Below are 17840 nucleotides of genomic sequence, written 5' to 3' on the forward strand. Positions count from 1 at the left end.
ATTCAATCCTATAGACACCCTTTTAATTCTTCAATCACAGACGTAACTTCAATTTTACAAAACAGTCAAGAATAATCACACCCACTTCATTAAAACCCCGATTCACTAGTACAACACATCGACCTTTCAGCATTGATTGCCAGAAGTCTTCTCAAAATCCTATGAAAAAAAAAAATCCCAATTCTCTGTTTTCCCCCACTCGAAGCATGAAGCTAGCTCTCCAACCCTTAAAATCCCTATTCTCCCCCCCTTTCAAACCCTAGCCTCTGAATTTCTTCAATCTTCTATCTTGGATCTGGAATTGGCTCCATCGTCAGAGCTTTTTCCTCCATTTTTTTTCTTTTTAAAGGTTCTTTTTCCAAAAACAAAGTTCTCTGAAATGGCACAGAGAACATGACAGCCTGAAATGGAATCGAAACCCCCATAATCAAGACCACATTGAGCCGCCCGACTAATTTAGGTCTCATATTGGCTAAGAGGCCCGTAGTAAGACCTGGATGTTCCTGTAATTGGGTCAAATTGGTCCTTTGCGTCAAGCTCGCTCAGTCATCAATTTAGTCCTTTTGATTCTGTTGACTTCTACTATTGGACTCGAACGGAGCATTTCGTTATTAGTAAGTATGCCCTGACCGACTGTGACGGGGTGTCTGAACTGGCCCTTGAATATTGACACTAGAATCGGTCGTTGCTTCCAATATTTGAGATAACTGAATATTAATAAAAGTCCCCTTTCTTTATATTTTTACAGTATACTCGTGTTACAACACGACATCTAATAGCCAGAAGTTCTTCTCTTGTCAATCCATCTTCCCACGGTAACATACTCCAAGTAAGTATCTTTTCTTCAATCGGCATAATTGGTTTTTGACCTGTCATAAGTTCTACTGGCATATATCCTGTCACTGAACTATGTATTGTTCGATCAGCCCATAATGTAAATGACAAAAGCCGTGGCCACTCTCTAACTTTCCCATTACAAGCTTTAACTAATGCTTTCACAATCGATCGGTGACCACGTTCGCTTTTTGCATTCCCTTCCGGATTATAAGCAGTAGTCAGTGATAGTTTAATTCCACATCTTTCAAAGAACTTACGAGCTTCTTGTGCATTTAATTCTCCATGATCTGCAGTGATTTTTCCTACGCATCCGTAGTGGCAAATGACATCTTTAAGCAAAAACCTACAAATTCTCTCTGTAGATTTTGTCCTCAATGCTCTTTCTTCTACTTGATTTGATAAATCTTCATGAGCTAAGACAAAATATCTCATCTGTCATAACCCAACTGGCATAATAACCAAATCAACAACCCATTTAAAATGAATAGCCAGAGGATATGTAGGATGAAGACCATCTCGATGTCGGATATTAGAATACGATTGACAGATTTCACATGACTCTACAAATGAGAGCACATCTCAATACATATTTTTCCACCAATATCGTTCTTTGAGTTTAGCAAAAGTAGCCCAAATTCCTCTATGCCCTGTCCATAAACTATCATGAAACTCCTTTAATAATTTTAGTTTTTCTTCCTTTTTGCCTATCACTCGTTGTGGCATCTCAATTCCTTTCTTCAGTCTCTTCCATAAGAATCCATCTCGAAGCAAAAATCCATATGCTTTTTTTCTTATTTGTTTGAATTTTTTTGTAGACCAATTCCGTTGCTTAGTTAAGGTATTCAAGTAATGACCAATATCCAATAATTCTCCTTCATAAGATTCTTCAAGAAATAGCTTGTCTTTTTTGTTGAGATTTGATATTGAATAGAATTTCAATCCGACGTCATCAATGTCTTCAACCATTTCGTCCTTCCTCTCGTATCTTGCTCGAGATAGCATGTTTGCTACTAAATTATCCTTCCCAGTAACATGCTTAAATTCTGGATTTAGTGACTTAATATAAGCAATCCATCTCAACATTGTAATATTTGGCATTGAACAGTTAGTAATCATTCCAAGCAATGGCAAGCAATTTGTTTCAATTACTACTACTGCCCCAATCAAATAGTCCTTTTCAGCTTTCATAGCCGAAACAACTCCCCAAAGTTCTCTTTTGACTTGCAAATATGCACGCTGACAAATACTTAAAATTTTAGCTCCAAATCGAACTGCAAATCTATTTCCACTTGAATCAACTTGACCCACAGCCCATCCAATGGCAATTGGATTAGCGTCCACAGTAAGAATCACTGGTCTATTGCACTTATAATTAACCTTCCTCAATATTGGAGGTGACATCAATAATTTTTTCAATCTTTGCATTGCCTGAATATGCCTTTCTTCCCATTTAAATCGGTAGCCCTTACGTAACAGTTCATATAATGGATCCGCTATGTGAGTATAATGAGGGATCCAGATTCGATAAAATACACATGCACCTAAAAACCTGCAAACCTCTATTAAAGAATCACAATCCTCTTTCATCCTTCCAATTGCATCAACTTTAGTTGGATCTAGTTTTCTTCCGTAAGATCCACATAAATGTCCAACAATCACAACCTCTCGTACTCCAAATACGGACTTTATACCCGATAATGTAAGATGAATTTCTCCAAGCCGAGTTAAAATCTTTTCACAATCTTGTATATGATCAACAACATATTTGCGACACCCCCTCGTATCTAAAGTTTCATCCTTGTCTCCTTCTCTGCACCCTTTTATAACAACATCATCCAAAAAAGGCATAGTCTTCTCCGGAATAAAATCTCTCAATACCTTATTCATCCCATTCATCATATGCACAACTGAGTTGGTCGCGCCTTGAAGAAGAGTGCACATTCTAACCAATTCAAGTGGTGTCCTCATCGTTGTCATATCTCTACTTCCTTCGGCAAGTTGAAATTGATCATAACCTAAATACAAGTCACACATTGAATAGATCACCCTTCTTGTAAACGCCTTAGTAAATTCATCCACAATAGGTCCAATTCCTGCATTCCTGACAGTTACTGCATTCATCGGTTGCATATCTTGAATAAACCGTAGTGATCCATTCTTCTTAGGTATCGTAAACCATCGACTAGAATACGGTGCAAATGAGGGTTTCAATATTTTCATCTTTATCTTTTCTTTTAATAGTTCCACCAATTTAGGTAAATGTGTCCTCGGCATTGGAATTGGTCTTAGATTCCAAGGTACATGCGGTACAGTGAAGATAACCATAGGTGTTATAATATTCGGATCCACAGACCCAATTTCATAAGATTCGAAGGTAAACGATCTACCTTGTTTAGCCAATATCTTTTTGAAGCAAGTAATTTCCTCCTGCAATAAAGAACCATCAAAACTAATCTTCAATTCTTCAAAAGTCTCTTTAGTAAACTGATGTCCAATTCTCATTGGATCTCTTAAACTTGCTTCTTTTGATGCTTCTCCCATTTGTTTCTTAGAATCTTCTGGTAATGGTCTGGCAACAGGCTTTACCTTCTTATCTACCATTTTATATCTCGTTTCTATAGTGACTTCTGGTACTTGAAAAGATTCAAGTATGGTATAAACCTCTCTTGAATGAATTTCAACAATCTTATCATTATCCCCTAACCCAATAGATATAATCAATTCCAAAGAATCTTCTAGTCCATTTTCTTCATAAACACCTAAAATCCTCTCATCATCTTGCAATGTACGTAACTTGCGTAATTCTCCTTCAATATTATATAATCTTTTTCTTTCTTTTCTTTTAAAATCATCAACTTTCTTATACATAATATTTCCATTCTCCAAAATATCAATAAAACTCGCATCAAAGGCACCTTCATCTCGCGAGAGTACCTCCTCTTTTGTACCTCCATAATCTCGCTTTATAGTGGTACCTTTCTAAAATCCTTAAATCCTTCAACAATCTTTGACAATGGTTTCTCCCTCAACCTATCTCGATTCCATTCATGGTTAGAAGGTACTATTAGAAATTGTACAGCTTTCCTCCCATCTTCGCTACGTACCCTTGCATAAGTAGAATCATCGTCAAGTATTTTTGTTTCCATCTGTGTTGCCGTAATATAAGGTTGTCCTAAAATCAACGGATAAGACATTGTATCTTGAACAAAGAAATGTTGCTCCGTCGCAACATCCCTAATCCGAATTTTGACATCTGGACAAGCTCCATATAATTCGCCCTATGTGTTATTAGCTGCTCGTATTGTCCATCCATGTTTCATATCAATTGGCCATTTTTGCTTCTTATAAAGATCTTTAGACATGAGATTTATTTCAGAACCATGGTCGACTAAAGCAACAATTGGTTCTTCTATATCTCCTACTTTCACCAATATCTCAGTAGTTGTCCTTATCCAATGCTTTCGAGTATAATGACTCAAAGTTTCCATTTCCTTATCACTATAATCTTTGAAACGTACTCGTTGATTATACCCATTCTTTTCATTTGTTGATTGCTTGTAACCAATATCAACCTCTTCTTCATCTTTATATATTCTTGCATCAATAGCATGATTCATTCCAGTTTCACCCATTAATTGCCTCTTTCGCTTAATGCTGTCAATGATAACATCATGAAACTCCTTCTTTGCAATTCCCAAGACTTCTTTCAATGTGAATTCCACCTTAGCATTTAATATACGTTCTTTCAAGTCCCCTTTCAAATTTGTTGCTGCTTCAATGTCAAAAAGTAGCTTATAAGCAATTGATTTGCCCTTATCTTTTGTCTCCCTTGTTTTTTCTTCCAATGATGCTGAGGTATCCTTTACAGGCAATTCTTGTGAAGCTGCCTCCCGAGCCTTGTCTCTTCGAGTTTGCCTCTTAGAAGAATTTCCTTCTCTCGTATCATCAAAATTTTCTTGTCTCTTTTCTTCCATCAAAGCTTTATGTTGGCTCTTAGCAATATATGCATGAACTGAAAGAGACTCAACAGGATCCTCTCAACCTGTTGCATCTCGTATTGTAGTTGCAATCCTCAATAACACTTCTCGAGGTAATTTCCCTTCTTGCATTGTAGAAATGGCAGAAGCCCAAAACTCACTAAATTTCGTACTTCTACCAAGGTCATCATCTACTCTAGTACCATAATTTGCACTTTCTCGTGCTACTGTTTCATGCTCTTTTAAGTAATCTTGAACCAATGCTTTCATTCCTCTCTTGCCAAAATTGGTTTGAAGAAGATCCTCCCTATCTTTTAATGCTATCTTCCCATCTTTTCAACAAATAATTCCTTGCCGTATCATATTATTAAATTCATTGCAATCTTTCCTAGTATGTGAAGCATCATCACACCAAATACATCTTTGTACATATCCTTGTTTTGAAACATTCTTCGAATTGTTTGTAGAAGTATTCTCTTCAAGTCTTGCCAATTTGATTTGAAGATCTCGCATTCCTTGTATAATTTCTTCCATCCCCATATTTGCCTTTTTTAATAAGGATGTCGAAGGTTGAACTGTAGGCATTGTTGGTGGTGTTGTACGTACTGGAGCTTTGGATGCTTGTACTGTTTTCGGAATATTGCTCCTATCCTTCGTCCTTTCTCTTTTTGTAAGCAACCCCATCGCATCTTCAACGTTCTTCCACTTTGTTGTTAATCCTTCATCTTCTTCTTTGTCTTCAAGAAGGAGTTCTAATTTCCCTTGCAATTCTCCATTAGCAGCTTGAAGAAATAAATCAACTTTGTTCAGCTCCAATGTCAATTTTTTTACCTTCGATAATTGAGAGTACTGCCTCTCAAATTCCCTTAGTAGCTCTATTGCTTATAAATTCCTATTAGGCCGTTCAATCCATTCCAAAAACAGCTCCTTAGTAACACAATCAACATCTTCCAAGAAATATTCGTCTTTCAATTCATGTGAAAAAACCTCCCATGAATTTCCATAACGATCCGTAATCGATGTAATATGGTCTCTTATCTCCGGTATCATGGCAAGTCCAAATAATTCAACCATTTTCTTCTCAAAAACCCGATTTAATTCCATTTCACGAACATAACATCTTAAATATCTTGAAATATTCCTTCCATCAAATTGATCAATTTTATTGACCACTGCTTGCAGTGCTTTGGTTGCCAAAGCTTCCTTTCGATCATTGCTTTGCTGTTGCTGCATCGATAATGAGAAGGCTTAAAACATACTAACAATAGATGGATCTATGTGTATACCTTGTCCTTTAGAAGAACCCCCACCAGAAACTCCTCTCAAAGATCCTTCAAAATTTTTATTTTCGTTCTCCATAAAAATAAAAATAAAAATAAAATCAAACGAAATCCAATACTGTCCACCTCAAGCTTTCACGTCGGGTTCACCACTCATATCATATTACATGCTTTATTGTTCGAGAATGTGCCGGGTGTCTGGCTGTAGAAGGTAGTATGGAGATTCGCTAATATTCAAGCAGTCTATCGGTTTTTGACTGTTGGAATATAAATGATTGCAAGAATATACCATAAATATATACGGATGTCCTTCGACTGCTTGCCGAAATTCTTTTTGCCCCAACCGGTAGGTCTCTAGACATTACAGAGAACCCCGAACAACCCAATCTGCTAATCTCTGATGTCGCTTTATACTCACGACCTTGTATCCATTGACTGTCTTGTTAGATTAACCCAATAAATTTCATTCACTCCGCATACTCAATCCTATAGACACCCTTTTAATTCTTCAATCACAGACGTAACTTCGATTTCATAAAACAGTCAAGAGTAATCACACCCACTTCATTAAAACCTCGATTCACGTATACAACACATTGACCTTTCAGCATTGATGGCCAGAAGTCTTCCCAAAACCCTATGAAAAAAGAAAAAAACCCCAATGCTTTGTCTTCTCCCCCCCCCTCCCCTCCCCGAAGCATGAAGCTACCTCTCCAACCCTTAAAACCGCTATTCTCTCCCCCTTTCAAACCCTAGCCTCTGAATTTTTTCAATCTTCAGTCTTGGATCCAGAATTGGCTCCACCGTCAGAGCTTTCTCTTCCATTTTTTTTCTTTTTAAAGGTTCTTTTTCTGGAAACAACGTTCCCTGAAATGGCACAGAGAACAAGACAGCCTGAAATGGAATCGAAACCCCCGTAATCGGGACCACATTGAGTTGTTTGACCAATTTAGGTCTCATATTGGCTAAGAGGTCTATAGTAAGACCTGGATGTTCCCGTAATTGGGTCAAATTGGTCCTTCACGTCAGGCTCGCTCAGTCATCGATTTAGTCCTTTCAATTCTATTGACTCCCACTATTGGACTCGAACGGAGCATTTCGTTACTGGTAAGTATGCCCTGATCGACTGTGATGGGATGTCTGAACTGGCCCTTGAATATTGGCACTGGAATCGGTCGTTGCTCCCAATATTCCAAGTAACTGAACATTAATAAAAGTCTCATTTCTTTATATTTTCACGGTATACTCATGTTACAACACGACAATGTTGCATAACCCAAAAGGCATCACGCGATAAGCAAATGTGTCCCAATCTATAGTAAAGGTTGTCTTGAGCTATTCTTTTGGTACAATTTGAACTTGATTATATTCAAAAAATCCATCGAAGAACAAATAATATTTGTGACCAGCTATGGCGTCCAATATACTATCCATGAAAGGTAATAGAAAGTAATCTTTCTTGGTGGTCGCATTAAGTTTTCAGAAATCTTGACAAATTTGAATTTTTCCATTCTTTTTTGGCACCATCACGATTGGAGAAATCCACTCACTATTCGACACTGGATAAATAAAACCAACTGTAAGAAGCTTGTCCAATTCTTCCTTCACCATGAAAGAATATTTAGGATTAACGTAATATTACCTCTGTCGTATCGATTTAGTGTTCTCTTCTAAAATGATACAATGCTCACAGACTTCAACGAGGATACCTTTTAGATCATCATAAGTTGAAGTAAAAGTGGATTTATGATGCAAGAAATTTTTTGTCTAACAGGTCAATTCCTATTCCTTAATACCTTTGTAGACTTTAATTGTTTAAGGCTCTATTATGGTCACCAAGTTGATAGTTTGACATAAAAGTGCAACGACGATGTTCTGTTTCAACTCTCACGCCGGTTTAAAATTAGTTGGTAAGTTCGACATGTATCAAGTACTGAATCCTGTGTCCAACGCACTCACATGGTGCACATTATACTTGGTCATCTAATCAATATTAACTTTAGCAGAGATTTCTAATTTCGACAGATATATTAAGTAATCTCTTGGACGTCCACATTGATATACCACTCTAGGGTGTTGGGCTGCTTCCACAAGCGCCACCGTAATCGGTGCTACTACATCATCATTAGAGCTAAGTTCATCGTCTAATGTTAATTAAGATGTTGGCAATTGAGACTCACCGTGATAGTGTACTGGGTACATTTGTAATACCATTTTATCTCTGCCCTTGCCAATTGTCAAAGTATCCCGATTCCAATTATTTTTGGCCTTTGCTTGATAAATCTAGGGTCTTCTTAATAAAATTAGATATGATAAAGTCAAACGTTGTAACCGAAAGATTATGTAGTCAATTTCATATGCAATACCGACAATTATAATTTGAACACTCCGTAAAATATCCATTGATTTAATCCGGCTATGATTTGCCATCCTTAATACCAATGTTGTGGGTATTAAGTATTCCAAATCTAAAGCATCCATTGTATCAACATTCATTAAATTGACGCTTGAACCATCTTCCACCTAAGCACCCAAGATCATAACACCGTCAATCAAAACATCAATGGTTGGTGCACCTGGATCAGGGTTCAAACCGACTTCACAAACTTCCTTATTGCGTTGCCTATGCTGTGTTAACGATGAATTCAATATAGAACGACACTGTGGTGCGATTGCTAGAAGTTGCTTCATAGAAATAGAAGGCCGAATAGTGTCGAGATCTTTCAAAATATCATAGGATTTCATGTGTAAGGTAATTCCTAATGCCCTCTTTCTTTTCATTGGGTTGAGTTTAACTCCAAGAGATAAGATATTCTTCTGCCCTGGACTTGAAATTGGAATAGTAGCCTGAGCTTCTTTGGAATTTGTGTCTCTAAGAGGATTTTTCAATGAATAGGACATTTTTTAAAACTATGTAGAGGACGGAACCGCTTGGAACAGATCCGAAGCCTTCGTAATCGGGACCTCATTGGGTTGCCCAACCAAGTCAGGTCTTATATTGGGTAAGAGGCTCGTAATAAGACCTGAATTGGATGTCCCCGTAATTGGATCAAATTGGCCCTTTGCATCAAGCTCACCCAAATATTGAATTGGTCCTTTTTCTTTTTGCTCTTTCTTGATAAGAACGGCTTGGATATATTCCATTTGATTTGTCAAAGAATCTTGAGGACCTTGATTTATCTCTTCAATTTTTTCTTGGCTTTAGATCTACTAATCTCAATTATTGAAATTGAACGGAGCATTATATTATTGATATGTATGCCCCGACTGCTTGTAATTTCCACATATTGGTGCATAATTGTCACTGGCTTTGGAATTGGAACATTCACTAGCATAATAATCCATCTGTTTGCAACGAAAACAACGAAGTGGTCTTCTTGCACCCCCATCAGGCATATTGGATGTCTCCACCAGTATATACCTACTAAGCTTGTTCCATGTAGGCTTAGAAAATGATCTTCGTTGTCCCGTTGGTACGGCGGGTACTTAGTTTGATGATGCCGATGGAGCATATTGTTGATACCTCTGCTGCTCTTTATCATAGTTTTGGAGATTTGATGCAAATCCCTGATTAAAATTGAAACTTTGAAAGTTATTGAATACCCAATTTTATGGATTAGATTGATTTCCATTCCATTCAAACGTATTTCTTCTTTGAACTTGATTGATGTCCTATTGAGTCGGTAGGATCATGGTTTAATTAGTGAATTATTGTTGCCTTTGCCAATTCCAATAATTAGCTATTAAGTGCTTTCATTCGCAAAATGTACATTAATCCATCATTTGTGAGGGTGAAGGGCATTCTGTTATCAAATGATTGTGGCCCTTACAATTACTGCACCATACATTGGTCCTAGTATTGGTAGGCTTGTACCTCTTTTCCATATCTTTGGTAATATTAACGACCATTTCCTCTATTTTTTTCGTCAGGTTCAATAACAAGGTTTCATTGGAATCTTTTGGAGCTGGTATTAATGATAACTCTGTTGTAGTTAATGCTTGTTGTTGATACAAATAATACAAAAAATATGCTATTGTCACGTTTGGTGGTATAGCTTGCAATGGGGTGATATTAACTGGCCTTTGAATATTGGCACTGGAACTGGCTACTATTTCTAACATCCGTAGATAACTATCCACTGATACGTTCCAAATCGGATTTTGATAGCTGCCTTGAACTGTAATCATCGTGGCACCCACAGTTAAAAACTGATCATAATGGCATTCCCTCCAAACCTTGGCTCTATTAAGAGATGTAGTTACCGTATTTGATTGAGCGTCTTTTACAAATTTTTTTAGTTTGGATGGATGCAATCCGTTGATTAATATGGACAATACAAAAGCCTTTGGCATTTGGTGATTTAGCCACTTGCGGAGTATATCTGCTACATGACCATAGTATATTTCTACTACCTCTCTTAGACTCATTTTGCTAGTTATTAATCTTTTTCAAAGTCAATCCTCAAAACAAATTGGGCAAACATGGATTAAAAATGCATTCTTCAATGCTTTCTAATTGAGAAATTAATCTACTAATTGACAATTGTACCATTCAAATACCGTGTCTTTTAAGATTTTTGGCAACCATCGTAACCAAATATCTTCAATTTTTCTATTATTGGCTACACATGCTGTCAAAAATTGAGACAAATGTTGATTGAGATCCGCACCCAAAAAACCCCTAAAAGTAGGTAATAGAGCCACGCTTGTTGTGCGATTGCTCATGTCACCCATTTGTATTACTATTGGAATCACTGGACTACCCGTCGCCATTGATGAGAACAATGTTCCACTTAATCTTTTGTTAAAATAACTAGCCTCTTTTCCAATTGATTATTCTAAATTTTTAAGTTTCTTCAATTTACTATTATTGTCCTTTATTAAGTTATTTGGTTGAATTGGAAGTAAAAATGACAAATTTTGAAATACACTAAATTGGCCTTTATTGACCAGTAATTTATGCCACTCTACAGAACCAGTTATGATGGAATTGGAAGCTTTTGTTATTGAAAACGTATCCAATGGAGTATCCAATTCTTTTGTGATTTCGCCACTCGTAGTTAATGGCCTCAAAGAAAACATTGGTCTATTGACTAAATTTTTTTACAAATACTCTTGGCAATTTCTTTAAGGGTATATATTTCTAAAATATTTGATGCCAATCAGCTTCTGGATATACTCGGATATTCCAACAGGCAAGCAACTATGGTTTAATCCAACTTTGTCGATGATTATTTTTTAATTTTTGTTCTTGCTCGTTACGCAACAAATTTTTTGCTTGCAATCTCACTATTCTTTCTTTCGACTGCCGTACTCTCTTTACTATTAAGTTTTTATTTTTAATAATCATACTCTTTCATTATATTCTACTGAATTTGCTTCCTATTTGTTATCTAACTAAACCGGTAGTTAATTCTTAACACTCAATGCTATTGTCTATCCTTGGAAGCGGTGCCAAAATGTGATTGTCGTTTTACTTATTCTACAATTCTTTTTAGAATAAACCTATATAAAGAGATTCAAACATAGAAAAAGACTAAGTACATGAATTTTACTTATTAGGGTCACACAATTAACTATATTCCGAACCACTAAAATACCAAGAAACACTACAATGCTTTCTTTCAGTAATAATACTCCTTCATCAACTAATAACAATAGTGTTCAACCATGCATTCTCGGAAGACTGCTCAAAACACAATAATTTCATTTAATACCAAAAATAACAGACTTCATTCCAAACAATCTGAATTTACATAATTTTTGTAATCACAGACTTCCTCTATCAAAATACACACAACTCTCAATAAAATACAATCATAATCTTCTAATAACTCCTCATATAATTCAATAACTCAGTGCTCCAATTACATAATCAATAATTCATAAATCAATCTCTGATTTATTCCATAGATTCACTTCTCAGTATTCAGAAACTATCCATTATTTTTCAACAATAAAGAAATAATGAAACAAAGAGGTAGCACGAAGCTTACCCCCGCTCATGACTATCACAGTCTGGCACTTAGACTAACTTCTACAACTCCTATATACTTACTCCTTATTCCCAGATTCTAATCGTAATCCTATAATTAATCACTTTTAATAACTAAGTTAATCATCTGTCCTCCTAAACTGATTATTCTATGGACTATTAGTCTATTTTATCAATATCTTACAGAAATGGACTAATATCTATTCTACATATTGTGAGAACTTACTTAATTTGTAAAAAATTATGTTATTTTGTATGAAATTACTACAAGGCAATAAAAAAGAGATAGAAAAATTACCAATAATATATATGAATCATTTGGAAGACATGATTTTGCATTCATGGTAAGTGAAGGTACTTCTATGGTTGCCATATCCAAGTCGATTATTGATTTGGATACCACCAAGAACATGACTCCATATAAATGTCTATTTGACACTTATGAAGAAATTTTAGCAATATATATTTTTATGGGAGACAATGGCATAGTACAAGCCATTGGAATGGGCTTTATTTTAGTAGAGATTTTTGTAAGAAGAAAAATCAAGAAGATTAGATTGAAGGACATCTTGCATATATCAAAGATAAAAAAAAACCTCCTTTCGGTGAGTGAATTATTTTTATATAGTTTTAAGGTATAATTTGATAAAAATAGATACTTAGTAAAGACATTGGATAGAGATCATATTTCTAAGGACTTTAGAAAGAAAAAACTCTACTTCATCAAGTATAAGAAAATAAATGAAATTGATGTGGTTGTATTTGTTGAGTTTTTACATAATTAAGTTAAATTTGATATTTGACATCAACGCCTTGATCATTTGAATGCCAAGAGTATAAAAGAATTTCAATCTATAGTAAGTAGCTTGGATCTTAGTCAATTCAACTACAATACTATAATATGTACTTCTGAAGGTTGTATCCAAGGCAAATAATAAAAGGCCTCATTTCTAAGTAGACTTATAAAATGTATAAGTAAATTATTAGAGATTGTACATTTGAATGTTTGTGGACCAATGAAAATACTATCAATTGGAAGAATAAGGTAATTAGTCACTTTTATTCATGATTTTTTAAGGAAGAAGTGGATTTTTATCTTCAAATTCAAGAGTGTGTGCTTTTTAAGATTTAAGGAATTTAAGGCACATGTAGAAAAATAATGTGATTGCAAGATGAAGGTATTGTATATAAACAATGCAGGTAAATACTTATGAAAGCATTCTAATGACTTCTTAAAGATTTAAGATATTATAAAATATATATATATATATTTTTTTTATACTTTACAATAAAATAGAATTACTGAAAGAGTAAATCAAATAATTGTAGAGATAGCAAATAGTATGCTACATGCTCAATACCTTGGATATGAGTTTTGGACAAAAGCCATGGTGAATGCAATATATATAAAGAATATATGCTCTATAAGTGCATTTACATCAATGACTCCAAAAGAAGCATGGAGTTAGAGGAAACCTTGTGTTTTACATATGACGGCTTTTGCATGCATTGTTTATGTAAAAATATCAAATTATATGAGGTTCAAACTTGATGCAAAATATACAAAATTTGTATTTGTTGGATATTGTGAAGATATCAAGGCATATAATCTAATATGTTTGAATATCAAAAAGATCATCAAAAAATATGATGTACTATTTTTAGAGTATTAAAATACTTGTGAGTACTTAAAAATATGCCTAAGTAGGAATAATGGTGTATTTATAGATATTTCTTTAAATTCAAAAAATAAAGAAGAAAAAGATAATAAAAATGAAAATGGTGGTGGTGTAAATGAAGATGAAAAGATAATGAAGATGAAGGTGAATGCCTCTACAATTCCTAGGACCAGTAATGGAGATATTGAAGATTATAATGATGATGATAAAGAGTACTAACTTTTAAGTGAGAATAGACAAGCTTTAAAGAAAAAGAAGCTTGAAAGAGAGCATGAAATGAAATAAGATGAATCTTCTTAAAATAAAAGAAGATATCCTTTGAGAGAAAGAAGACCACATGGTAAATGGTGCAAGAACCACATCTTTTCTTAAGTAAGTGAAGAACATGCAAATGTAGTACTTCTTGCTGATCCATTGAATTTGTGTGATGTAGTGAAGTCTATAGATGCTATAAAGTAGGAGAAGGCCATTGAAGAAATTTATAAATCACTCATGGATAATAGAACATGAGAATTGACTTAATTTCCACATAATCTATCTTTAATTGGTTGTAAGTAGATTTTTAGAACCAAAAAAGATGTAATGGAAAAAATTATAAGATATAAGGCAAGATTAGATGCTAAAAGTGATTCATAAGTTTTTAATATTGATTTCAATAAAATATTTGGTCCTATGGCCAAATTCACTACCATTAAAATTATTGTGGCAATTGGAATTGTAATAGATTTTGAGATGCATCAAATGGATGTGAAGATGGTTTTTTTAAATAGAAAGTAGGAGAAAAACATCTATATAGATCAACCTCAAGGATTTATTAAAGAAGGTGAAGAAAACCTTCTTTGTAAGTTGAAGAAATCTTTATATTGATTAAAACAATCACCAAGGGCATGGTACCAATGTATTGACATATTCTTTGTGAATGAGAGATTTATGAGGAGTGAAGCTGATTATTCCTTGTATATGATGCAATCAAATGATTTTATATTAATTTTCATTATTTATGTTGATATTTCAATCATATTGAGTAATCCTATGAAGAAGATGGATTAATTGAAGATAAAGGTAGCAAAGGAATATGAGATGAGTGATTTGAAAGAACTCCATTATTATTTAGAAGTAGAATTTAAAAAAGATCATAGTAATAAGACCATTAAAATGAGGCTAAATAAGTACATTAAAGAAGTATTGAAACGATTTAACATAGAATAGTGCAAGTCCATTGAAATACCTTTTTAGGCCAATTTGAAGTTGATGAAGCTCACCGTGTCATAATATGTAAAGTCTTGCTTGAGAATGCTCCAGGCACCTAGTTGTCAAAGGTAGAATGGAAATTGTAATAATAAAATCTTAATTCTAATAGAATACTAACTAAACTCTAATTAGACCATAACATCGATAAGTAAGCTTTAATCAAATTCAAAGAAAATTCAAAGGAATTACAAAGAAATAATAAAAAATCTTAAAGAAATATTAGAATGAGTACAAATATATTTCAAATACATCTTAATTCAATCTTAATTTAATCCTAGTTAAAATCCTATTGCACTTTATTCAAACTTTAGGCCAAAAACTAAGTAAATCTTAAATCCTAAATAAACTCTAATAAAATCCTAAAACCTAAAATAAATCCTAACCAAATCCTAAATCAAATCCTAATCAAATCCTAAATTCTAAATCAAACTCTAAAAAAATCCTAAACCAAACCCGAAACCCTAAATCAAATCCTAGTAATTCCTACAATAGATTTAAATCTCAATTACAAATAAAGGAACTGTTGATCTTAATTCAAAATTTTCATACTTTCTAAAAATTAAGTTGATAATAAACACAAAAAAATTTGAAAAGGATCGGAATTATCAAATAGAGGTTAGCCTCAAAAACGTACTTAGATATTGGCCGGCCTCCTTCTCCGACCTTGATGCCAATCTTCCAAAGCCAATATCTCTCTTTTTCACTATTTGATTGATCTCAAAATTTTCTCATATATAGAAAAACAAGTCTAATATCCTCACACACAAATTTCATTCCAATCTAACTAGTAGATTGCAAGAAATCTTAAAAAAATTTACTAGACCTAAAATTCTACTTTCTAAGTTCTTGATCCAATTGAACCTCAATAATCCTCAATTCAATAGTTAGATCAAGCTAAGATTCACAATACATATTAAACACAACTATGACCATTAATCCACAAAATTTCACCTATAGATCTATTACAAAACTCTTAAAATTATTAGAAATGTCAATCCTATTTTATTTCACAAAATCCAAGTCATCTAAAAACAAACTTAACTTTGTAAAGCTCTTACAAAGTCATTACGAATCCAAATTGCTCAAAACCAATATTCTTAGAAATCCTATCTATTTTGCTCTCAAATCCCAATCTTCAATCTACAAAAGAATCCTAAAGTCGTGGTTGAGACTAGGTTTTGTGCCTCAGGATCTGATTTCAATCCTAGTTCATAACCAGCCTTCTATGGGTATCAATATCTAATTTTTCAAAGTAAATTTTACTAGAATTTACTTTTAACTTCCTTCTAAAGATTCTTATATCATTTATTTTTCCAATCTACTTTGTTTTGTCTTATTTATGGTCCTACAAAGTAAGTAGAAGTCACCTTTCTAAAAAGGCAGCATTAGTACCTTTTAGTTTTACTACCCTTTTGACTATTAACTATATTTCTAAGATAATTTGCTCTAATAATTTGAACTAAGATCTCCTAAATTATAATAATTTCTACACTCTTTCACATATTAGTCGTATTACATCACGACAATGGATGAGGAGTTTGCTAAAGTTGAAGATAAAATAAAAGATGTTCTATATAAGATAATAATAGACTCACTTATGTATGCAATGGTTGGCATAAGAATCAATCTTGCATATGTAGTGAGTATTGTGAGTCAACACATGTCAAAAGTTGGATCAATCCATTGAGCAACCATTAAGAAGATTATGAGGTACTTGAAAAGCAGTTTGAACTTCAAATTGTATCTTCGAAGAAATAATATTATATTATATGATTATTTTGATGTGAATTAGAGTATAGATTTAAATGATAGAAGATCAACAAGAGAATATATATTCTTTGTTGAAGTGAAAGCAATCTCATGGAATTGTAAGAAATAATGAATAATTACAAAGTCCATAATAGAAGCAAAATATATGGTAATAAGTCATGGTGCAATAGAAACAATTTGACTAAGATAAATTTTAGAAGAAATTGGACTTGTGCAATTGGAAGTAATTCCAATAAAGTGTAATAATCAAAGATGTCTTATTTTTCTAAAGAATCCAAAGCATCACTCAAAAATCAAACACATTGACATTCAACATTACTTCATAAGAGACAAGATTAAAATAAGAATAATTAAGATGAAGTATTGTGCAATAAAAGACATGCTTGTTGATTTTCTAACAAAAGCACTAGTAAAGGATATGCATTAGAAGTTGATCAAGGCACTAAGTTTAAAAGCTTTTGATCAATAGCAAAGAAAGAGTATTAAAATAAAAATAAGATATATATATATATATATATATATATATATATATGAAGGTTGTATTTATAGAAAACATAGTAATAAGTCTTCTTATAAAATATCTGCTATACATATAATAATATTGTTGGCTTTAGTTCATTCCAACCTTTGTAGTCCTATGGTTACTCCTTCTCTTAAAAGAACTTATTACTTCTTATTTTTAGATGATTATTCACACTTCAAAACCATTTTTTTTTTAAAAAAGAAATTTTAAATTATTACTCTTTTTGAATAATATCATTGCCAAGTTACTACTCAATTTGGCCAATTCTTATTAATCCTTTGTACAAATAATAGTGAAAAATTTACAAGTAAAATATTCTTAACTTATTGTGAGCTTCATGGTCTTAATTAATATTTTATGACTCTTTACATTCCTTTTTAAAATCATATAGTTGAATATATAAATTGACCTCTTCTTAATTTGGCTCATACCATATTACATGCAACTAATTTTAATACTAGTTATTAGGCCAAATCAATTTTTATTGTTTATTATCTACAAAACTTATTTTATCATTCTTTCTTGTTG

The sequence above is a fragment of the Physcomitrium patens genome, chromosome 2 (genome assembly GCF_059467195.1).
Source record: "Physcomitrium patens ecotype Gransden chromosome 2, ASM5946719v1, whole genome shotgun sequence".
Classification (NCBI taxonomy): Eukaryota; Viridiplantae; Streptophyta; class Bryopsida; order Funariales; family Funariaceae; genus Physcomitrium; species Physcomitrium patens.